This window comes from Amblyomma maculatum, chromosome 2 (assembly GCF_055883805.1).
Source record: "Amblyomma maculatum isolate TAMU_Amacu chromosome 2, ASM5588380v1, whole genome shotgun sequence".
Classification (NCBI taxonomy): domain Eukaryota; kingdom Metazoa; phylum Arthropoda; class Arachnida; order Ixodida; family Ixodidae; genus Amblyomma; species Amblyomma maculatum.
Genome location: NC_139345.1, coordinates 162,938,175 through 162,961,486, shown reverse-complemented (window position 1 = coordinate 162,961,486; position 23,312 = coordinate 162,938,175). Strand labels below are relative to the sequence as shown.

Genomic DNA, 23,312 nt, shown 5'->3' with positions numbered 1-23,312 from the left:
TTTGTTTTGTTTCCAAGTTCAGAAGCATAGAAAATAAACCGGCACAAATAAAAAAATTACTTCTGTGTCGTAAAACTGGGCGGCAGAAAGGGTACCCAAGCTAGAACTTCAAACAACGCTTTAAAAGTAGGTGTTCAAATGCTGCGGAACGGCTCTCTGGTCAGTAATTATGGAATTCATGACCGATATTAGACATATTGGTCTTGTTTGCAGTCAAGTTTTTCTAGAACTTTTCTGGTGCGTTCTTTATAAAGTTCGGCAAAGACGTCGTAAAATAACAATTTTTGGAAACCAGGACTGGTTGCGCGAGTCTCTTGTACTCTTGTGATCATGCCAGGCTGCGATCGCTGTTCCTTTAACCGTTTTATTTTGCACTTCTGGTGCATGATAATGTTTTGAAGGTTTCGCGGCAATATGGCGTGTTAGCTAGGGTGTCTGTTTGTTAACTTTCTTTCGTTTGCTGTGGACAAACGTACCAATGCAGTAGTCACACATGAGCTGAGGGCGATCCCACAGGACGCAGATGTCTTTGTCATCGAATTTAGGCCGACAGTTTTCGATATGTTTTACGATGCGGGCGTCATTGGGACCTGAGTAATCATTAAAAGATTTATTCGAGGATGTTTGATATTTTTAAGTGCTGAAAGAGGAGCGAAAACAACCAGAAGTTATTAATCAGAGAGTCCCTGCACAACATGCACGGAATATTCAGTGATATCACGTCTTACGAATGCCAAATCTAAAACAGATCTGCTAGAACCATGTACGCAAGCTGGCTCATACACACGTTAATAAAATCGTGCGCTAGCATTATATCAAGCATGACATCGATACTTCGTTCGGGATCCGAACATTTTTGAAGTAGCTCCCAAGTGACACCAGCTAAATTAAAATTCGCCATTAGAAGAATTCGGCTGTTTTCAAATTGTGACATATTGACTCACAGTTTTCATAAGTAGCTAGTTGGCGAATACAGAGGCTTGTAGACAGCGTACAAAACAAAAATATAACCCCTGAGTGTCAATCTTATGAACAAAAATTCAAGATCATCAATAAAGTCTAGCATCAAAGCATCTATTTGATTTTTGACCAGCACAGCCACAGCACCACCCCTGATGACCTGTCATAACGAAGCACCTAATTCAATGGTAAAAAAATTTTGTCATCGCTTATTTCATTGCGAAGCCATGTTTGAGTTATTAGGGTGATGTGAGGGTAGTGTTGTAGTAATACTATTTCAAGGAAGCCTGTTTTATTCATTACGCTTCGAGAATTTGTGTACAGCAGACATAAATGTTTCTTACTAATTTCAGAGTGACGTCATGTCCCATTATCCACGGATTCTACAGCTTGACATTCCGTAACATGACTCCTCTTAATCTGAACGCACCTGTTTTGTTTCATTCCAAACGAAAACGTCTCTTTCGATCTTTAGCCTATCACGCACTAGAAAAACCGTCTTGCTAGAATGAATTTATGCCTTTTCACTTTCCCAAAGGAGTTCGCGTTTCTTAAGAGGTGACTAGGAATAGCCATATTGAATGAAAATACCAGACCCTTTAAGTTTCGCAATGTTTTTTGGTAATGCTTTCTTTTTCAGCGAAGTTCTCGAAATATATGATGAGTGGCCTTTTCCCGGTTTTCTTTCCAAGCCTGTGAATGCGTTCAATAGACTCGACCTTCACATTACTGCAATAAAACAGCGCTAGACAAACACCCCATTGCGCTTTATGTGTACGTGTTTCTAGCGCAGTTTTAACATTATTTCCAACCAACTCGCCCGACAAGCCATTTTGTTTCACCTTGTGTTAATCACTGAATACTTAATTACGAAGTTTTTGTTTTATTGAGAGTATTGTCTCATCCGGGCTTTCATCCATACAATAAATTACCAGATTCGATCGCCGACTAGGGTCTTCTTTATCTGTCAGTTTTCTAGAATGAAAGGTCACTCTGGAAAAATATTCAGCAGCATCCAGCTGTCAATAACTCATTTGAAAGACAGCATTGTGAGACTACACAGTTTTCAGGTACTCGTGAGCAATTTCAAGCAAACCTGAAGAGTCGTTATTAGCAAATGCAGGTCCTTCAAAGTGGTCCCAAGAAGTCCGTATTTTTCACGGCCCAAGCACTTCAAACTTCAAGGTCAATTCGTTTGGCCTTTGATCTACCTTAGAGACATTTCAAGGAGTAATGGGCACAGTGCTGCAGACCTAAAGGGAAAAAGCTTCTTAGTACCTCAGAATGCATTTTTTTCGTGGCAACGCTCGACGAACACCTACGTTCACTTATTGCCTACAAGGCTCCGATATTAAAAAAGTAACAAGCCATAATTATTTAGGGTTGACACTTACCAATGCATTGGACTGGTCACCGCATATCGCACGAATTTGTTCTTCGGCATTCTCGACACTCTACTTAAAAAAATAAATAATTGGTTCACTGGAAGGGAAAGGCGCGGTAACTGTCTCACTCGTTTTCTGTGAACACCTCAACCACGCCGTGAGGGAAGGTGAAACGAAAACTTAATCGCGCCCCCTCCAATATAAAGCTTTTGGCATGCAACACATTCATCCGGACTAAGCTCGAGTACGCCTCTATCATTTGGGACCCTCACATATAAAAGAACATAACTGCTCTTGAAATGATACAAGGGAAAGCAGTCAGGTTTATTTTCCACAAGTACAGCAAATCTGATTCTCCCACACAGCTGATAGATGAAAATGACATCCCACTCCTTTCAGTCCGCCGCAAAATGAACAAAATTTTGTTACTTCGTAAATTCTGTTACAGGAAGCTAATAATCCATTACCTAAATTTGTCCAACCTTCTACTGCCAGACGAACACGGCACACTAGGAAACACATGTTGCAACCTGTCTTTGTCCGAACAAATTCTTTTAAATTGCAATTTGCTTCCAGAATTTCTTTTCCAAAGCAGTAATTTTACCAAGGCACTGGAAGGTCATTTGTTTGGTTAGGCTGCTCAACTTTTTAGTACTTTATATTTGTTTCCTTTGTTCATGCTAACTTGTGCTGTGTGTTATTGTCTATTTTTATTTGTTAGACTGTTAAATTTTTAATAGTTACTATTACTATTATAATTCCTTTATTCTCGCCGAATTGTAGTGTGTATTGTATTTTTTGTTTTTCTGTGTGTGATTGTTACCTGGTAGGCCCCTCCTGCTTGGGCCATATAAGGCCTGCAGTATTTTGAAATAAATAAATAAATAATCTGAATGCAGTGTTGGGTGCAATCGTCTTCAGGATTCAGCCTAAAGACTGGAAAATGTTAGCTTTGAGAGCAATAACTGCTACTCCACGGCCCATCAATAGTAACGATGGTGTACATCTCAACACGCAGAAGGCAGTAATACCGCCCAGTTATCTCAACGCCACAACACAAAAGCAGTTGTCAGAATCCAGACTGCGGGTCTATTGCAGGTAATTTGCGAAAACCTTCTTGCTGTGCCGGAATACCCGGGTTCGATCCCGACCGCGGCGGCTGCGTTTTGATGGAGCCAAAATGAGAAAAGGCGTCCGTGTACTGTGCGATTTTTTTCCTTTATTGCCTAGTTTTGTAAGAATGCATTTCACGAGAACAAAAGACAAAAATCACTCAAATGCTATTTGCGTAAGCTATCTACATATGACGCACTAAAATTCACGCATACACAACAAAGGCTCTAGCCTTGCGAACCACTCTGGAGGTTCTGCTGCAGCTTTCTGGATAGCCAAAAACCTGTCCACGCTTGCCCGAAAATAAATTCTGGCAGGCCCTGCATCTTTATCGCAATGGTAACCCGCCATTCTTGAGCGCGATATACAGTGGAATCCAATGGGCGTAATGAAATCAAATGGTACCCCATCCTCATTTTCTACGCATAAGTACCGAATTCCATGCTGGTCTAGCGGAAAATCTTTCATTAGCGTTCTTTGCAATACATCCCAGAAATATACTCCTTCTCAACAGTGTTAAAACATGGTCTATGGTTTCTGGCTTTCTGCATAAGAAACAGTGTGATCCCCAGGGTATGAATATTCCCTTATTCTCAGAAAATCCTTTTACCGGAAAAATTCCGGGGTGAAATTTAAAGCAGAAGGTTTTTGCTTCTGGAGTCACCTGCATTCTTTTCACTCGTTTTAAAACATCTGCACATGGGCCTCCATCGTACAAGGCCCTGTACAAAGGCACAAGCAACATAATGTCACACAATGCACGGTACCCTTTTCTTTTAGGTTTACTGTGGGATGTCAGCTCATGTTAAAGACCCCCAGGTGGTCGAAGTTACTACGTCGTCCTCCACTATGGCTCCTCTTTCTCTCTATCCACTTTCACTCCTACTTTCGTCCCTTTCTTTACGGCGCTGTTAAGGTGTCCATAAAGACAAGTGTTACAGATACTGTTCCTTTCCCGTCTTCTCAACCAATTATTATTATTATTATTTCAAACATCTGACAAGGCCTAAAAAGGCACACATGTCGCCTAGCGAGTACCCCATGCGGAAGCCTCCAAGGGAGCTTCACTAACGCTTGCAGTCCCACCCTCCTTCGGAGAAATGTTAGTTGAAAATGCCAACAAGAAAGTCAAATGGACGAAAACGGCCGTAATTATTGTTTAATGTTTTTAATAAATATTTTAGACTTGTTAGCTTACCATCATTCTATTTATTGAATTTTTTTCAACATTAATAACATTATGTCACTTTTCTGCTTTTAAGCCATCAATCTTCTAATCGTTTTTATGCTAGGCTCCAGTGCAGGTTCATTCACCCGGCCAGTGGTATCTCTAAACCCTAGAGCTTCAGGAAGAGTGACTGCGCCTGTATCGACTTCTGTATGGATACCATTACATTTGAGTAAAATACGGTTAATTGTTTCTGTGGATTTACCCCATACTGCACATGTGTCACTTTCATTGTTAAATTTCTTTTTATAGCTGCGTGTTCTAAGGCACTCTGATCTAGCTTCAAAAAGTAGGACACTTCCTCTTCAATTATCGAAGAAAGCTTCCTTCTTGAGCTGTCTTTTCCACTTTCGATAGAGTTTCGCACTCTGTATTTTTTCGATCGAATTTATCCAATGTGTGTTTCTCACCTGTTGCTTCCATCCTGAGATTTAAGAAAAGACCGTGTAATGTCGACTGTTGGAAGGTATTAGCAATTCCTACGCCCAGTGCTGTTTCGTCCGTTTTAAAGATCCATCTAGTTAGTTGGCTAGCCTTCACCTGGAAGAATTAGATATGACTGGGGTGTACAAGTCTCGCCGCATGCGTCCTCACGCAGATAGGTTATCATGGGGTGCCGTCGACGCGACGATGAACGAAGCAGACAACGAAGTATTTTCGGGAGCAGTAAGTGCCAGCGGTTTCGCACAAAGCTAGGATCGGGTACTGAACTGTCACATCAATCTCGAAGTCAAGACCCCTTGATCTCCTGGAGCCTTGCAGTGTCGGTGGCCATCTCTCCCCTTTTCCAACATCCTTGGAAAAAATTTGGCACGCAACAAGACCATACTTCTTGTTCCTGTGCCCAAAACCTCTGAGAGGGCATTTTTCAGGTATCGCACGATAAGTCAACAGCAGGACCCCTCGGGTATTCAAGCACGTTGCGCAGAATAAAGGAGGTTTCCTCACAGCGGTTAGCTGCTAACTTTGCATATTGCATAAAAACGTTCCGAGACTGTCAGTGATACAAGGGCCCTAAGGGCAACTCGGCTGCTGACCCAATCCTTTTCATTAAACTGGGGCGTAACTATTCTCCCTATTCTTAGACTAAACAACGAGGAAGCTGTTGTTGGTGTTGTGGTTGTAGGAAAAAGGAAAAGAAAATGCACGGGCCATGCTACTGGCTTTGTAGCTGAAGGAAGGAAGGAAGGAAAAACTTTATTTAGCCCTATATTATTTGGCGGTTTTTGGGTTGTCTTTGGAGATGTCTGCTTGTTGAATCCATAAGAGTCTTCTCTGTCGACCTCGTCCACTTCTGCACAATGGTCGCTTGCCCTCAGTCCTAGGCTCCGCTGGCTACTGCCGCCCGTTGGGCTCGCTGTACTAGACCTTGCTGGTCTTCGCAGCGATCGCTGGACAGCAGAGTCTCTCGTTGCTCCGCACTCGGGTTTCGAATTTCGGGGTCACATCTATGTTTTTCACAGGCTCATGTGATGTGATATAGTGTTGGTTTTTCATCGCACCACGGACGTATGTCCGCGTATATGGTAGGGTGCATTGTTTAGTATGTGTAGGTTTGGGTATGAACCCGTCTGTAATTGTCTCCATATGACAGCTACCTCTCTGGTGAGAGAAGTGTGCGGTGGGGGATATCGCATTCGTCTTCCTCTATTGTTTTCTAGTATGGCCGAATATGCCTTAGGTGCTGCCGAAAATTCCACGAACTCGTCGGATGCTCGGAAGGTAGTGTATGCTCGAGCTATCCTGTCGGCCTCTTTGTTCCCTGCCACCCCCATGTGCGCCGGTACCCACATAATTTTGTGTCTGGGCTTGTTTTCTTCGTGCGTTTTAATTCTGTCGCTCGCGTTGAGGAGTATACGGAGCGCGTGACGACCAATCCTGCCATTCATGAAGTTTCGACAGGCTGTTTGAGAGCCTGTGAGTATTGTTAGCGACCGCCCAGTTCTATAGCCCTCCGCCACCACTAGAACAACGGCTACTTCCTCGGCCTCTGCTACTGTGCAGTGTCGGATAGAGGCACTGGTCACTTCGCTAAAGACCAATCGACCACGTTGGCCACTGCAATTTTGTTGTGTCCTCCTCTCGAGGACGCGTCTGCATACACGGTCGTGTCTTGAGGAGCGTTTGTCGTTTTGCATAAAGTCGGCCCTGGCTCACAAGTCACGAAACAATTTGAGACGTTGAGCAAAGCTATATAAGCACAGGGCAAACTCCTCGCTGCCGTGGTAACCGCGGCCCCTGCGCCGACACGCGTTCAAACCCCACAACTATCCCAGCCTAATCATGGCGAGCAGCTTGGGTAACACCACCATCTGGCAGTGGAACTGTCGTGGGTTCGCGCGTAAGCTTCCGGTCCTCCAGCAGTTCCTCGCCGCGAGTGATCGCCCCGAACTAATAGCTCTCCAGGAATGCGACAAGAACACGAAACTTGCCGGTTACAGTACATACCTATCGGAACGAGTAAAACCTCGAATAGCTACTCTCGTCAAACGTAATCTCACTGTCCTCCAGCACAATTTAGATCCAACTTTCCCTGAATACGCCTTCTTAGAAATATTACCTCGACCCTCGCGTAAACGTTGCACTAGTCTGTTTGTAATTAATGTCTACAGCCCTCCCCGAGCTCATAAGGATATTTTCGGTCCGCTTTTCCTCAAAGCCCAGCAGCTGGCGCAGGAGCAACCCCTCCTCATTCTCGGTGACTTTAATGCGCATCACCGCGCTTGGGGCTACCACTATGACTCTGCTAAAGGTCGACGCCTTTGGAATGACTGGCATACGCACCAGCTCACCCTTACCACGGACGTGTCCTACCCCACTAGACACGGTACGGGCCTACAGCGTGATACAACGCCGGATCTTGCCTTTACGACCTCCGGAGTTAAAGCGACTTGGTGTCAGACTCACGAAAACGTTCTGAGTGATCACTTCGTACTCGAAATCGTAATACACGAGCCTACCAGGCAATGTACGCGGCCGGCTCAGGTGGTTGACTGGGACTCCTTCCGGACGCACAGGAAACAGCAGGACAAACCTCCCGCTATTACTGATATCAAGGCGTGGACATCCGAAATTGTCAAACAAGTGGCCGACGCCACTCAAACCGTCTAGTTAGAGGACAGTATACCACACTGTGACCGCTACTAGGCCCATCTGTGGGAGCGCAAGAAGTCGCTCGAAGCTCTACTTGCCACTCGGAAATGGGACCGCAATGTCCGGCGTAGACTGGCGCGCACACATGCGAATATCGAGAACTATGCAATAGAACTCAATCGACAGAGCTGGCACAGCATATGTGACCAGATGAACAAGACTCCAAACGCTCGTAAAACGTGGAACCTCCCTCAATATTTACTCGACCCAGCAGGAGGCAAGCTCCAGACACGCCAACAGCTCGAGCGAATCTTCCACCAGTATCCTGGCACGTCTGACGAGCTCAAACAAGGGCTTATAAATACTTACATCCGCCTTGAACCAACAAACAACCTCCCCTTCTATCAGCGCGCGGACAATCTCTGTCTAGATGCTCCAATCACTTTTGCGGAGGTCCGAGAAGAACTCAATCGCCTCAAGACGACTTCTGCGGCCGGCCCTAACCGCATTTCAAATAAAATGCTTAGGAATCTAGACGACGCATTCATTCATGCTCTTACCGACTATTTTCAAGAATGTTGGGCCAGCGGTACCATCCCTCAAGAGTGGAAATGCCCCAATCTAGTTCTCATCCCCAAGCCGGGCAAACCACCAACCTTGGCCAACCTCCGTCCCATCTCTCTCACGTCCTGCGTTGGAAAGCTGATGGAACACGTTATGCAGACCAGACTCTCACGATACCTTGAAGACAACCATTTTCTAGCAGACAGAATGTTCGGCTTCCGCCCTCATTTAGCGGCCCCGGACATTATGTTTCTTCTCCATCATCAGCTAGTCATGAGACGTACACTAGACACGAAAGTCATCGTCGGCCTCGATGTTGCCAAGGCATTCGACAACGTCCTCCATGGAGCGATTCTTCAACAACTTTAAGCTCTCGCTGTTGGACATCGCATGTATGCGTACATCCGAAACTTTCTCACCGACCGTACAGTGCAACTTAAAGCCGGCACTGGAGATCCTTCCATCATCTCTCCGGGAAACCGTGGCACGCCGCAAGGCGCCGTACTTTCGCCGACGCTTTTTAACGTCGCACTGATAGGCCTGCCGAAGCTACTGGCCGACATCCCCCACCTGCATCACAGCATTTATGCTGACGACCTCACACTTTGGATCACGCGCGGCAGTGACGGCCAGATTAAAGAGACTCTACAGACTGCGATCGAACGGATTGAAGATTATCTAAGTATAGTTGGCCTCACTTGCTCGGCGACAAAGTCCGAGTATATCTTCATCCCTTCCCCGGGACGACGCCCTTCAAATATACTTCCTGACATCAACCTCCAGGTGCAAGGAAACCCGATTCCTCGAACAGACAACATCAGGATCTTGGGCTTGCATCTACAGGCCAACGGCAGCAACATCATCAAGATCAAACGGATCGACCAGTCGGGTCTACAGATCGGACGCCTCCTTAAGCGAATCTCCAACAAGCATCATGGCATGCGAGAGTCCAACCTCCTGCACCTCGTTCAAGCTTTCATATGCTCCCGCATCATTTACTCTGGACCCTACTTACGTCTTACTCGTGCCGAAAGCGAATGGCTAGAGGCGTCACTTCGAAAAGCATACAAGACGGCCCTAGGTCCTCCCATGTCCACAGCTACCCATAAGCGCATGGCTCTCGTAATCTCCAATACCGTGAGCGAACTGATCGAGGCAACCCTCACCGCCCTGTATGAGCTGCTCTCACTCACACATGCTGGCCGAGCGGTATTGCAGCAAGTTGGGATCTCCCCGCCGAGATCGGCCCCAAGTTACGCTGAACGTACACCGGAATATCGCCTAAATCTCCGCAATCCTTCTATTCCCAAATGGATGCACTCGGAACACCACGCCGAGAGACGGGCCGGTCGGGCTCGTCAATTCGAGAAACGCTTCAGTGGACGTCCGGACGTCACGTATACGGACGCCCCTTACCATCCATCGAGGCCAATGATGGTGGCGGTAGCTTTCGCCCCTCACCGCAGCTGGTACACAGCCTGCAGCATTCGCAATGAAGAAACAGTCACCGCAGCTGAGGAGGTTGCCATTGTGCTAGCGCTAGCCGACCCTAATACCAAAGTCGTCATCAGTGACTCTCAACAAGCTATTCGCAATTACGATGCTGGCCGTACCTCTTGCCAGGCGTTACACATTCTACGTTCTACAGCACCCTCTTCCACATCTCGCTTACTTCTTTGGGCTCCAGCCCACGAGTCGCTCAGCGGAAACGCCCAGGCAAACACTCTCGCTCGAGATCTCAGCTGCCGAGCCGAGAGTATGATCAGCCACCCTACTTCCGCTGACACTAATACATCACGCGCTTCTCTACTCACCACTTACACGGACATACTCCAGCACTGCCGACTTCAAAGGTGCACATATCCTCCCGCACACCGCGATCTAACAAGACGCGAGGCCGTCCAATGGCGCAAATTCAAACTGGCAGCTTCCCACACCCCCTCTTATACAGCAGGATCTTTCCGGATCCGATTGCCCCCATGTGTAAACACTGCTCAACTCCGGCCACACTCATACACATGGTGCGGACCTGTGCACATTACAACACAGACAACACAAACACCCCAGAGACGTGGGAGTCTCTCCTGTGTACTTCCGAGCCAGCAGACCAACGCTGGCTTATCCAGCGCGCGGTGGAGGCAGCGGCATCCCAAAGGATCCCCGCCGACCTCCTCTAAGTCAGCGCAACCGGCCCGTTGTCTGGTCCCCTGTTTTTGGGCGCGATAAAAGAGTTCAACACCACCACCCTTGCTTCTCGTCTACCTTGGTGAAGGTTAGGGTCCATATTTCTCGGGATTGGAGCTACCTTGAGGGACTGGCGAAGTTCGTCGTGGATCATTTCCATCCTCGCTATTTCTTGCATCTGCTCACAGTATCCGAGTCTCTGTAACAGCGCTCTTCCAGTCGTTGTCTGCAGCAGCGTTAGTTTCTGCGACTCAAGGTGCGCCTCGCGTAGTTCTTCGAATGTGTTTTGCAATCCAAGCGCCATGAGCTTTTCTGTAGACATGTTGCGCTGTAATCGGAGCCGCCAGATTTAAAAACTGATTTATATATAGGAAGGGAAAGGCGCGCTAACTGTCTCACTTGTTTTCTGTGGACACCGCAAACGCGCCGTAAGGGAAGGGAGGAAGGTGGGGGTGAAAGTGGCAAAGAGAGAAAGAGGAGCCGTAGTGGAGGGCTACGGTGTAATTTAGACCACCGGGAATCTTTAACAATCGGAGCCACCTCCGCTGCCTCATGCAGACAGAAGAGAAGAAGAAAAGGAAGAGGGAGAGAAAGACGCGCGCCGCAACAACAGCCGTCGTCCACCACCGAAGTGATGGCAGGTGCAATGACGGCCTGCAACCGATAAAAATTCTGTGGTAGCATAGCTATCTTTTTGTCATGGATGCCGACTACTTAACCCGAGACGCTGAAGCAAAACAATTGCCAAGAGGCCCTTATTATGTTGCTTGTAACACGAAGGATGATCTAGACAATGACGCGAACAAATGCTGTGTTTGCGCACGCTCAAAGACTCTAGGCGCAGCTTCATCCTTTACTTTGTCACGCAAGATGGAGTGGGATGCCACTTGAGTTTCCTTCTGAATTGTTCTAGGTTGCTCTCGCTAACTTCGGCGGCTTTATCTAGATGTTTCTTTACCTGCTTCAAACTCACTGCTGATAAAAGCCTCGATCTGAGGCCGGTATCCACTTTCTGTTAATAGTTACCGAGCCTCACTGTTCGTGCGTTGTGCGCCATGCGAAATAACTACAATTATGGGCTGTATTGGCCGAGATATCAAAAATAATCAATAAGCGCAAGGTGGCCGATATAAGGAAGTATAACATGGACAAAACTGAGCATGCTGTAAAGAACGGGGGAAGCCTTAAAGCGGTAAAGACGAAATTGGGCATAGGCAAAAACCATATGTATGCGATGAAAGACAAGGCAGCAACGTATTCACGAATATGGACAAGATAGTCAAAGTAGCCGAGGAGTTCTATACTGATTTCTACAATAGCCATAGTTATCAGGGCCGTAATGAGATTGGCGGTAGGGAGAATTAGTGAGACGTTCCACCAGTGACGAAGGACGAGGTCAAGAAAGCATTAAAAACTATGAAAAATGGGAAAGCAGCTGGAGACGATCAGATAACAACATATTTTTTAAAGGACGGGGGGATATCGTGCTAGAAAAACTCGCCACCCTGTATACGCAGTGCCTGGTGTCATCGACGATACCGGAACCATGGAAGAATGCAAACATCCTCATTCATAAGAAAGGGGACTCTAAGGACCTTAAAAGTTAGGGAGCAATCAGCTTACTGTCTGTTACATATAAGGTATTTACTAAGGTAATCGCTAATAGAATCAGGACACCCTTAGTCTTCAATCAATCAAAAGATTAAGTAGGGTTTCGGAAACGGTACTCTACTATCGATCATATCCATACCATCTACCAGGTGATCGAAAAATGGTCGGAATATGACCAGCCCTTATACGTAGCATTCATTGATTACGAAAAAGCATTTGACTCAGTTCAAACCTCAGCGGTGTTGCAGGCATTGCGAAATCAGGGGGTAGACGAGCCGTAAGTGAAAGTGCTGGAAAATATATATAGTGGCTGCACAGAAACCATAGTTCTGCATAAAGAAAGTCGCAAAATTCCCGTAAAGAAAGGTGTTAGCCAAGGAGACACGATCTACCCAGTACTATTCGCAGTTTGCTTAGAGGAAGCATTCAGAGACTTGGAATGGGAGCAGATAGGGATAAGGGTAGATGGAGAATACCTCATTATTCTGCGATTTGCTGATGAAATTGCCTTGCTACGTAACTCGGGGGATGAACTGCAAATAACGATTGATGACCTAGACAGGAAAAGTAGAAACGTAGGCTTAAAAATCATAATGCAGAAGACTAAGGTAGCGTTCAGCAGCCTCGGAAAGGAACAGCAGTTTACATTAGGTAGGGAAGCACTGCATATCTAGAAGGAGAATACCATGTCTACTTAGAACAGTTAGTAACCGCAGATCCGGATCATGAAAAGGAAGTAACAAGAAAAATAAGATTGGGATAGAGCGCATTTGGCAAGCACTCGCAGATTACCGGTATCGCTCAAGAGAAAAGTATACAACAGTTGCATCTTACCTGCATCGTACCTATGTGGCTGAAACGTGGAGGCTAATCAAGAGAGTTTTACTTAAGTTTAGGACAACGCAGAGGGCTATGGAACGAAAAATGGTAGGGGTAACATTAAGAGATAGGAAGCGTGCAGAGTGGGTCAGAGAAATAACTCAAGTTACTGACATTCTAGTGTAAATTAAGAAGAAGAAATAGGCATGCACAGAATATGTAGAGCGAAGAGAGCATAACTGATGGTCGCTTAGGGTAATAAACTGGTTTCCAAAGGAAAGGAGAGCGTGGCAGAGGGCGGCAGAAAGTTAGGTGCGCGGATGAGGTTAAGAAGTTCGCAGGGGTCAAGTGGATGCAGCTAGCACAGAACCAGGTTAATTGGAGAATATGAGAGAGGCCTTCGCCCTGCAGTGGGTATAGTCAGGCTGATGACGATGATGATAATGGGCACTCGGGCACGCGTCGATGTTCTGTCGCGTCCGTGACACACTTTACCAATCGAAGACGCGTAGACAATTAATAGTACAGTGAGTCAGCGTCTAACGAGATGCATTGACTGGCTAGGTCCCGCTCAGCTGTACGACTCCTCGATGTAGCCTCTTTAGAAAGTCACAGTGGACATTACGCAGTCTTTTCTTATATCTCAGGATGGAGGCTTCTGAATAGCGCCTAATGCTGACTTCCTCAACCGATTTCTCTGATACTGTTGCGGTACTTTCGACCGCTGCCTAAAGACTGTTCTTGCCCTTGGTACAATCTGTCACACTGTAGCATAGACATCTTCGAGTGATAATCAGAAAGGCAGATGGTTAGAACAGATGGTAAACAAGGAATTTTCGGTTTTGGGATTTTTGCATTTGGAACACTGCAGATCTTATAACCCTCAAACACAAGATTGATAGAACGCGCAAAGCAGAGGTTTCCTTACAATACCTCCACGTATATGGCACCCGACCACAAGAATGTGCGCACCATTTTTGCATTTGTGTCTAAAGCTGACTACCTCACTTTATTTCTGTGATACTGCCGCAGTACCTTCGGCCGCTGCTTAAAGCTGTTGTTGTTTGGGTACAATATGGTAACAATGCAGCATATCCATCTACGAGTGATAATCAGGAAGGTGTAGTGATCGCCAGGCAGGGGTGACAGCGGTCACATTTATTTGAGTAGAAGCTTAAGAGGTGACGACGGCAGCGTCCGCCCGAGGCGAAGGTCACGAGCATTCCTAAGCTCTCGTGCCAGCGCTGCTTGCTTCTCCTCGGCACGTGCCGGACGCATGCCACGCGAGTATTCGCCGCGAGATCGAACTAGAGGTGGCGCCACCGTCACTCCGGTAGTGTGGATCGGCAGCCGGCGGCGCTCGCAGAAACGCACGCTGCGTAGGTCTGCTTCCGAGTTTACGGCGGGTTTGTTGGCGATGAAAACGTGTCTTTTGAAGCCAATGCAGCAGAAGAAGAGCCGATTTTAGGAAAACAAAGCACGCAACCACCAGTCTTCTAGATTTACTTTGCACGTTTCTTGCGCTGTACCGCGCGCACAAGCCTAATGCTTGGGCCTGCCTAATGACACATCTGTTTTTCTTATCGACTTTTAAACAGTTTGCACGTGTCTCATGCGAGTGAGACCGGCGAATTTAGTGTCAAGCCGACGCAAATACAAGGTTCGTGCTCTGACCTGCAGTACTTTAGATTTAATCGAGAAAGCCTGATTTATTATATCGTACTTGACTCTATAGGATTAAGCAGGTTAAATGTAGCATTGGCAGCGCACTGCATGGCGAGTTGCTTTAGACTAAGTGCACATCAACTCTGGCCCAGACAACCACGCACATGACTCCCCAAAAATGAGATCACGCCGACAATGTACAGGAAACCTCGCCGCACAGGAAAGCTAATTGTTCACGTGTACAGCGCTGAGTGGATTGAATTTGCCGAGATGCTTTTTGCGGCCACTGTCATAGAATGTGATAGCGTATTACTGCATGCGCCACAAACTGTAAATGATTTCCTGAAACCAAGGAAAGTATAAGGGACTTCTGATGTTTGTGATGTTAATATATACCGGTAAATTAGTAGTGTAATTATTTTGTTTTGAAATGCGAATAAATTTCACCGCGTGAGAGAACGTTTACACACTTGACAGAATTTACAATAATCAGCGATTAATTTTCAGTAACGTTATAAAGTGCAAGCTACGAATTACTCGCTGCGAAATCGTTATAAACTGCGCATGGGCACTGTAATGTTCTGGGAAGCAATTTTACAGGCTGAAAATTTTTTTATCACTAATTATTTAGGAGTGACGAAATCTTATGCGAAGTAGAATATTAGGGTTGCTTCCAAAACAGATGCCGGATATAAAACTATTCCGAAAGAAATGGAGGTCATCTTATCATGTGACTATAAAAATGTATTTATTCCCGAACTAAACACGGATATTTAAGCCCGCATGAAGCTGTTTTACTCCCCTTGTCAGAAAGGACGAGTTTGTTCGGAAGACAGCACTTGGACGCAAAGGGATTATAATGATTATGATAGGCTACCAGTAAAGTACATTGATCTAGGTGCATTATGTAATATTTAGGGTAACAATTAGGTATACAGGGAATATGTTTCCCAAACATTCGAGCATTCCCAGTCGAAAAAAACTACAGAAAACTTTCTGATGTTGCGACAGAATTTCTGTGCGGTTTTTGACGGTAAACCTGTTGTGACAACGGAACATTCTGTCGTAACATCAGAAGTTTCTGTAGTTACAACAGAAAAGTGCTACAGAACTACAGACAACAGAAATATACTACAGAAAAACTACAGAACTACAGAAAAGTACTACAGAACTACAGAAAAATTTGATGGTTACGACAGAACTACAGGACATTTTGTCGTATTTTTGAAAAAGTTCTGTAGTTTTTTTCGACTGGGTTTCTCTAAAGCAAAACGCGCTTACTAGAACTTTTACGAATGCACAGAAGCCTTCAACAACAACAACAAAAAAAGAAAAGAAATGCATATTGGCCCAGGCTTAACGCATGAACGCGGCATCGGCTATGAAGGATGATATTGCAGAGGCTGGTTTTGGTGTCGTGTTTTTTTTTTATTATTAACACCACATTTACCACGTGGGATTGTTTACTGTACAGTCAAATCCTACAGCAGAGGAACGCCTTTCGAAACAGTTGTGATTGAATCCCCCGTTCTTGAAATCAGCAGTCGAGCGCCCTTACCACTGAGACACCGCGACAGAGGTTTAAAAGCAAAAACAAAGTACTCACCCAACTCTATCGGGAATACAGAAGGCATAGTAGGCATAGAGTGGTCTGTTCAAACTGCATTCTGCTATATGATGCAGCCTGCGGTGACATATGTTTCAGTAGCGGCGGTATTCCAAACAGAATCGGGAATATACGATTTCTGAGCGTTTGCATTAACTTTTATTTACAGCGGCGACCTGTTTTGCTTTGACACGGCGGTAACGACAGTACCACTTCGTTTGAGACATTGCATGTCAAAGGATCTCAAGCGCCGAAGATCGCGATGGATGATGTCCTTATGCAAGCATATGCTCGATATCGACAATCTATATATATATATATTTTTTTTTTTAATGAAGCGTGGGATTATAGACTGTTCATATTTATTTTGCAACAGGCATATAGGTAAGCAAAAGCTCACAAGAACTGCGAAACAAACAAAAACACTCCTGTACACGCCGCATGCGCGCGCGTAAATCACCGCGGGCTGCGTAAACGATTTAAGGCATATGGTATAGAAGAAAGTTTCGGTTTTGGGGTTTTTGAATTTTGGACATTGCAGATCATATCACCCTACAGAAAAATGTTGACAGAGCGCACGAAACGAAGGTTTTCTAACAAGACCTCCAAGTATATGGCACCCGACCAGAAGAGCTTAATTCCACACCGTTCTGGCATATGTTAACCGCAAAATGTCCATCAACAGTGCAACATATGAAACGACCTGGTATATTATGATATTTATTGTGGTGTTTTCTGCTCACTTCTGCCCGGAGTAAGGAGACTCTGCAGTACTGATAAATAAAAAAATATATCGCCCTTTCAGCGGCATGCATGCAAGTTTCGGTGAACTCGACGCCATGGTTCCGCTTTGATACACGACAATCTCTGCATCACACAAAACATTTTCGGCAGATCAATCTCGCTAGCTTGTGCCCCTGGAGACTAACCTCACCAGAGGGATCCAAAACTTGCTTGGGCAGTCGTGCTTATCAGATTATTTGTGCCACTTGAGATTTCACGCCCTTTCTTGGAATGCGGCTTAACAAAGATGATGTTGGTTAATTACGATGAGCCTCGCATTGCGTTAAAAGCTCTTTTCCAATAATACCCGCGTCGGCGATGGGGCTACAATATTGTAAATAACTGCGACATTGCAACTAGCGTAGAAAAAGACAAGAGACAGTGACATTAAGTTACCGACGAGACATCACTGTCCCGTCGCTACCTTATTGTTTCCACTGTCCCTTGTCTGTTTCCCCGCTAGCTGCAATGTCGCAGTCATTTACAGGAACGCACCAACTAGCCCAACTGTCTTCGTTAGCCATATTATTCTGTATGACTTTAGGAGGTGCTATTTGGTTAGCGATGTAACCGGGCCCTGCACATTCCGCAAATTGCGTGGCGCCACGTGACCACGAGACATAGCTAAGATAGCATAGCTGCCAACTAGGGCAGCTTTGAGATGGGGCAAAGGTGAAAAAAATAGCGCTTAGGAAGCGTTGCATTCCGTGCCAGAGACGAATTTCTTTGTCAGGCAAACAAGATCGCACGGTTGGGTTTAAGCGGGGTTTTTGTGTAGTTCGACACATTTGTGGCATAATGTGGCAGACCGGAACTGCAGGCTGATGATAACCACGTCTGAGACAGGAGAACAGAAATCAGGAAAATGGGTATCAGGCCACCAACTTAAAATATGTACATGAAGCGGAATCCGGGTGAACCCGCCTACGTAACATATTACCGCTATGGTGTCATGCCCTTAATCATCATCATCATCATCAGCCTGATTATACCCACTGCAGGGCGAAGGCCTCTCCCATATTTCTCCACTTAACCCGGTTCTGTGCTAGCTGCATTCACTTGACCCCTGCGAACTTCTTAACCTCATCCGCCCACCTAACTTTCTGCCGCCCCCCGCTACGCTTTCCTTCCCTTGGAATCCAGTTTGTTACCCTCAGCGACCATCGGTTATCCTCTCTTCGCACTACATGTCCTGCCCATGCCCATTTCTTCTTCTTGATTTCCACTAGAATGTCGGTAACTTGAGTTATTTCTCTGACCCACTCTGCACCCTTTCTATCTCTAAATGTTACCCTAATATTTATCGGTCCATAGCCCTCTGGGTTGTCCTCAACTTAAGTAGAACTCTCTTGGTTAGCCTCCACGTTTCAGCCCCATAGGTGAGTACAGGCAAGATGCAACTGTTGTATACTTTCCTCTTGAGCGATACCGGTAAGCTGCTAGTCATAATCTGCGAGTGCTTGCCAAATGCGCTCCATCCCAATCTTATTCTTTTTGTTACTACCTGTCCTACGGTTACTACCTGTCCTAAGTAGACATATTCGCCTACTACTTCCAGTATTTCGCTACCTAATGCAAACTGCTGTTCCTTCCCGAGGCTGTTGAACATTACCTTTCGACCTACATGCCCTTACTGGCTGGCCTTAAAAGCCGCGTTTGCCAATTTCTCCAGTCGATATGTGATCGACTCTACATTTATTATTACAGCCAAAGCAAGAACAAAAAATAATACCTTCAAAACCAAAATGCTGTTTCTATATAATCCTGTAGTTCTGGTTATATCTGCCTTCCTTCTGCTAATGCAATGGTAAGCTCATTTGTCAAGATCTCACACAAGCGCAGTAAACGTTTGTCTGTCACCAAGTGTCATTAGGTCCACATCTTACCACATATCTCACCGGCTTCATGCTCTACTGTTAAACTGAATAAAATGAAACCTAGCCAGGCCTTTATTTGATCTGTTTCGAAAATCAGTGCGACCGAAGAAAATAGAATATTTAGATGTGATGAGGCGGCGCATAGTGCAAAGAACAAATTTACTAGACTTATTTCTATCACAATTTTATGAGAATGTGCGTTCAAGCAATCACACCCTAATATGATCAATGGTTTTCTTCTAAGCTGTGGCGTGATAAAAAACACATTAGCCGGCTAAAGGAACAGCAAGTGTACAGTCGTCGACCATTCTTATCAACTGCCTGATGCTGACTCAGTTCTTTTCAATGCCCCTTTCGTTGAAGTAAACATGGCTCAAACAAACTGCCAGGCCAGGAATGGTTACGTCGCACTGTACTTCCTACACCCCAATTCTCAATTGAGATTTTTAACTGAAGCTCGTTTGTACTGAATAAATGTCTGTTATAAAGGCTAATCTACTGTACAGGGTAGCCTGGTAAAACGAAGGAATAAGAAACTTATTGAATACGTTGCCACCATTAGATTGGGCAAAGAACTTGTGGTCATCCGTTACTGATGTTTATTTATCATATTTCTTTTGTTACATCATGCAATGCAGCGAATTATCATTGATAGTAGGCAAGAAATTTTTAATGAATTCGACATTCAACCGGTTTTTATGGGTGGTGAAATATAATCCTCCCTATGCTTTCAGAATGGATGCATACCAATATGTTACCCGTTGAAAATGCAAAAAAGATGCGCCACTCGTTATTGTGAGCACTCATCACCTTCAGAAGAATGTGTGTGTGTGTGTGTGTGTGTGTGTGTGTGTGTGTGTGTGTGTGTGTGTGTGTGTGTGTGTGTGTGTGTTGGTTGGTTGGTTGGTTTGTGGGGTTTAACTTCCCAAAGCAACTCAGGCTATGAGAGACGCCGTAGTGGAGGACTCCGGAAATTTCGACCACCTGGGGTTCTTTAACGTGCACTGACATCGCACAGCACACGGACGCCTTGCTTTTCGCCTCCACCGAAAAGCTGCCGCCGAGGCCGGGATTCGATCCCGCGTCCTTGGGAACAGTAGTCGAGCGTCGTAACCACTGTGTGTGTGTGTGTGTGTGTGTGTGTGTGTGTGTGTGTGTGTGTGTGTGTGTGTGTGTGTGTGTGTGTGTGTGTGTGTGTGTGTGTGTGTGTGTGTGTGTGTGTGTGTGTGTGTGTGTGTGTGTGTGTGTGTGTGTGTGTGTGTGTGTGTGTGTGTGTGTGTGTGTGTGTGTGTGTGTGTGTGTGTGTGTGTGTGTGTGTGTGTGTGTGTGTGTGTGTGTGTGTTCGAGTCTCACAGGAGAATTCCTCGGCTTACCAGTCAAGCTCTGGCGCAACGCATCTCTCTATAGTGATAACGGGAGGTGGCTATAAATTTATCGGAGTGCACGACCGAAAATAAACTTTATGTAGCTAGAGACAATACAGCGAAATTAAGCGCTGAAACTTGAGCAGCCGTCCTAAATACTGTCGCCAGAAGCTCGTATAATCAGGGCTGCTCGAACGGTGGGTTAACCCGGTAGCCGAACAGAAACACTTCATGAAATCAAGCTTCAACGCCAGCCCCCGCGACAATTTCTGTAAATATAGACACATCGATTCCTTATATCGCGCCATGGGAGACGCGCACATGCACACGGCGTTGGTAATACAATCGCCATCTCCCCCAACGCTAGAAACGCGCGTCTTAATTTGTTACGAGCGGAAGAAATATCATAAAGTGACGCGTTGAATGCGTTTCAGTCGATCGCTGCTGTCTTGGAGTGGTGCGGAAAGAGCGGGGCTTAAAATGCACAAGGCTACGCGATGTGCAAGGATAAATAGAGGTCTTTTAACGAAATAGCATCGTGTGCCATTACACGGAAAGTCGGGCACCGGTGTTGTGAGCGAGAAGCACTGGCATGGCACTGAGAGCCCACAGCGGGCGGCTAGCATGGCCGGCACTGCTTCTTTTAATGTTTGTGAATTAACGAGACCACGTGATATCAGAAAGTTAGAACGATCTGCCAAGTCGGTTTGCTAATTTGAGGTTGGAAGGCGAACTAAATATCACTCTCCAGTTAGCTTGATGCCTTGTCGGACACGCTACACCTATGCTCCGAAGGCATGTTCATACGGCATTGTGAAAGCGGAGCTTTCTAGGTGATCTCCTACAATATAGCGTCACACCCATATAGGCGGGGCCGAAGAGTTCTCCAAAATGCTTGGCGTTGTTCTCAAACACTCTATGCGGAGTCGCGCGTGGGATTTCTTCGCGCCAGGCTCGATTATTGAAAATGTGCCCCGATTTCGTGACGCTAGGATGTCTACTATTTCTGTGGAGGAATCGGCATCCTGTCCACAGCCTCGTTATAGACTCTGCAGGAAGCCTTTGCGGATGATACAGACCTTACCAGACTTGCAATTGTTTCGATAATGAGAAGTTCACAGCCTCGTTATAGATTCAACAGGAAGCCTTTCGCAGATGATACAGACCTTACCAGTCTTGCACTTGCTCCGATAATGTGAACATTTTTAACATTGCATTTGCTATTAAAGTGACGAATTGAGTTTCCTGAGCGCACTTATAACTGCAGAAAGTTCTCCGCTATGCAAAGTGGATTTTAGTAAAGTTTGTCAAAGTATTTTCATGGTGCAATATGTTACCTTAACCATCTCGATAGGGACACAAAAACAGGTGTTGCATGCTTCTGTATTTTTCTTTCTACATGCCGTTATCATTGACTTGATTGGCCCTTGACTCTTCATGTAGGGGTGTAAGGCGTCCTTACGTTATGTGCAATAAAAAGAGAACAATGAGTTATTAAGTACTGGAACGAAATGTGTTACGTTTAGGGCAGGTTTTCCCTATACAAACGACGAACGTTCCTTCGACTGCGTTAAACCGGGTGTGACCGCAAAATCTCTTCCCATATATGCCAAAGTGGTGGCAGAAGACCGAGAAGCGAATCAACACACTCCTAACCTATATCGTGTCAGATTATTATAAGAATCTTATGTGTCTACCCTTACAGTATCTCTATGCGCAATCTTCGTTTTTTACATTTAATCATTTTGTTATCACCCACGATGCTTCCTATGCGTTTCAACCAGTTACATAAAATCTTCATTTATTTACTCTTCCGTTAAGTTTTAATGACGAGATAATGCGTACCAACTCAGAATGCATGCCAAATGCGCATTCCACCATCCATGTCATCGCAATTAGATAACTCTAGTGGTCTGAATGTGAGGCCACTACTTAGCCAAATCAATTGCACCCACTTACCACATCTTAATCTTTGCCAACTATCTGAAACTGATCCCTTACGAAACTTTTAAACGTTTTTCAGATTCTGAGTAAATGCTTCATGTTTATTTTTAGAGTAATCTTTCTATTTCGACTGTGTAGCTGCTCTTTGTTGGTTTCCCTGCACACTGCCAGAGTCATATTTACGGTGTTAAACTATTTGCACCTAGCTCCTAATCCCTAACGTCTTTCACCGATGGACACTATAAAGAAACATCGTAGAAAATAAATTCTCCTAATTTTGCCATGCAACCTTACGGACTGTTACTTTGTCTATATTTATGTGGATGACGATTGTCTCTGCACAACGAATATAGATATTTGTGGCAACAATTTCAACATTATGCCCAACTAGCAGATGTAACTTCTTGCGTTATCAGCCAATGCTTCAAGTGGTCAGATCATTCCAACCACCAGTCAGGCATAGCTACCTGAAGTCAACACCCCCGTTCATCACGCCAGCTCTTCTTTACGTCATTCGGGTTGCTCCCTCGAGATTGCATACCCATTACTGCACCTGTATGAACTGACGCATGTTTTTCTCGCGTGTCGGGACTTCAGAAAATCAGTTTTTCTTTATTTAAAAAAAAATTGTCGCATAGTATTTTCACTTCTTCGATCTCTTCAATGGGACCAACAAATCTAACTGCTATAATTAAAAATTGCGTGTTTGAGTTGGATTACTAGATAATCGCAGCAGCTCTGCGGCATAATTGGTGCCGTATTTGAGAATTTATTCCTGCAAATTCGTTTTTGTTCTATTTCTAACACAAACTTTTTAAATTATTTTATTTATTCCCTAAAGTACCCTGTATACGGGCCAAACATAAAGAATAATGGCACATTTTATCAATCGGACATGTGGTTCAACAAAGCATTGATTTGGACTGGTACTGGTTGTTACAGATTCATGATATAAAAAGTGCAAAGAGAAGAGAACATGAATGCAGAAGAAGCACGGATTTGAAATTACATGTTTAATTTCTTAAAACCTTGGCACATAAAGGAACACGCGGGGCGTCAAAAACAGATATACTATTGAAACACGACACTAAACAAAACACAGATAGGCGCCCAGGG

The 23,312-nt window shown here is 45.2% G+C and overlaps 1 pseudogene; it reads left to right on the top strand.

Annotated features, from left to right (window-relative positions):
• The first annotated feature begins 8,298 nt into the window (after nucleotides 1–8,298).
• Nucleotides 8,299–10,520, top strand: LOC146200327 (uncharacterized; annotated as a pseudogene).
• The last annotated feature ends 12,792 nt before the right edge of the window (nucleotides 10,521–23,312 follow it).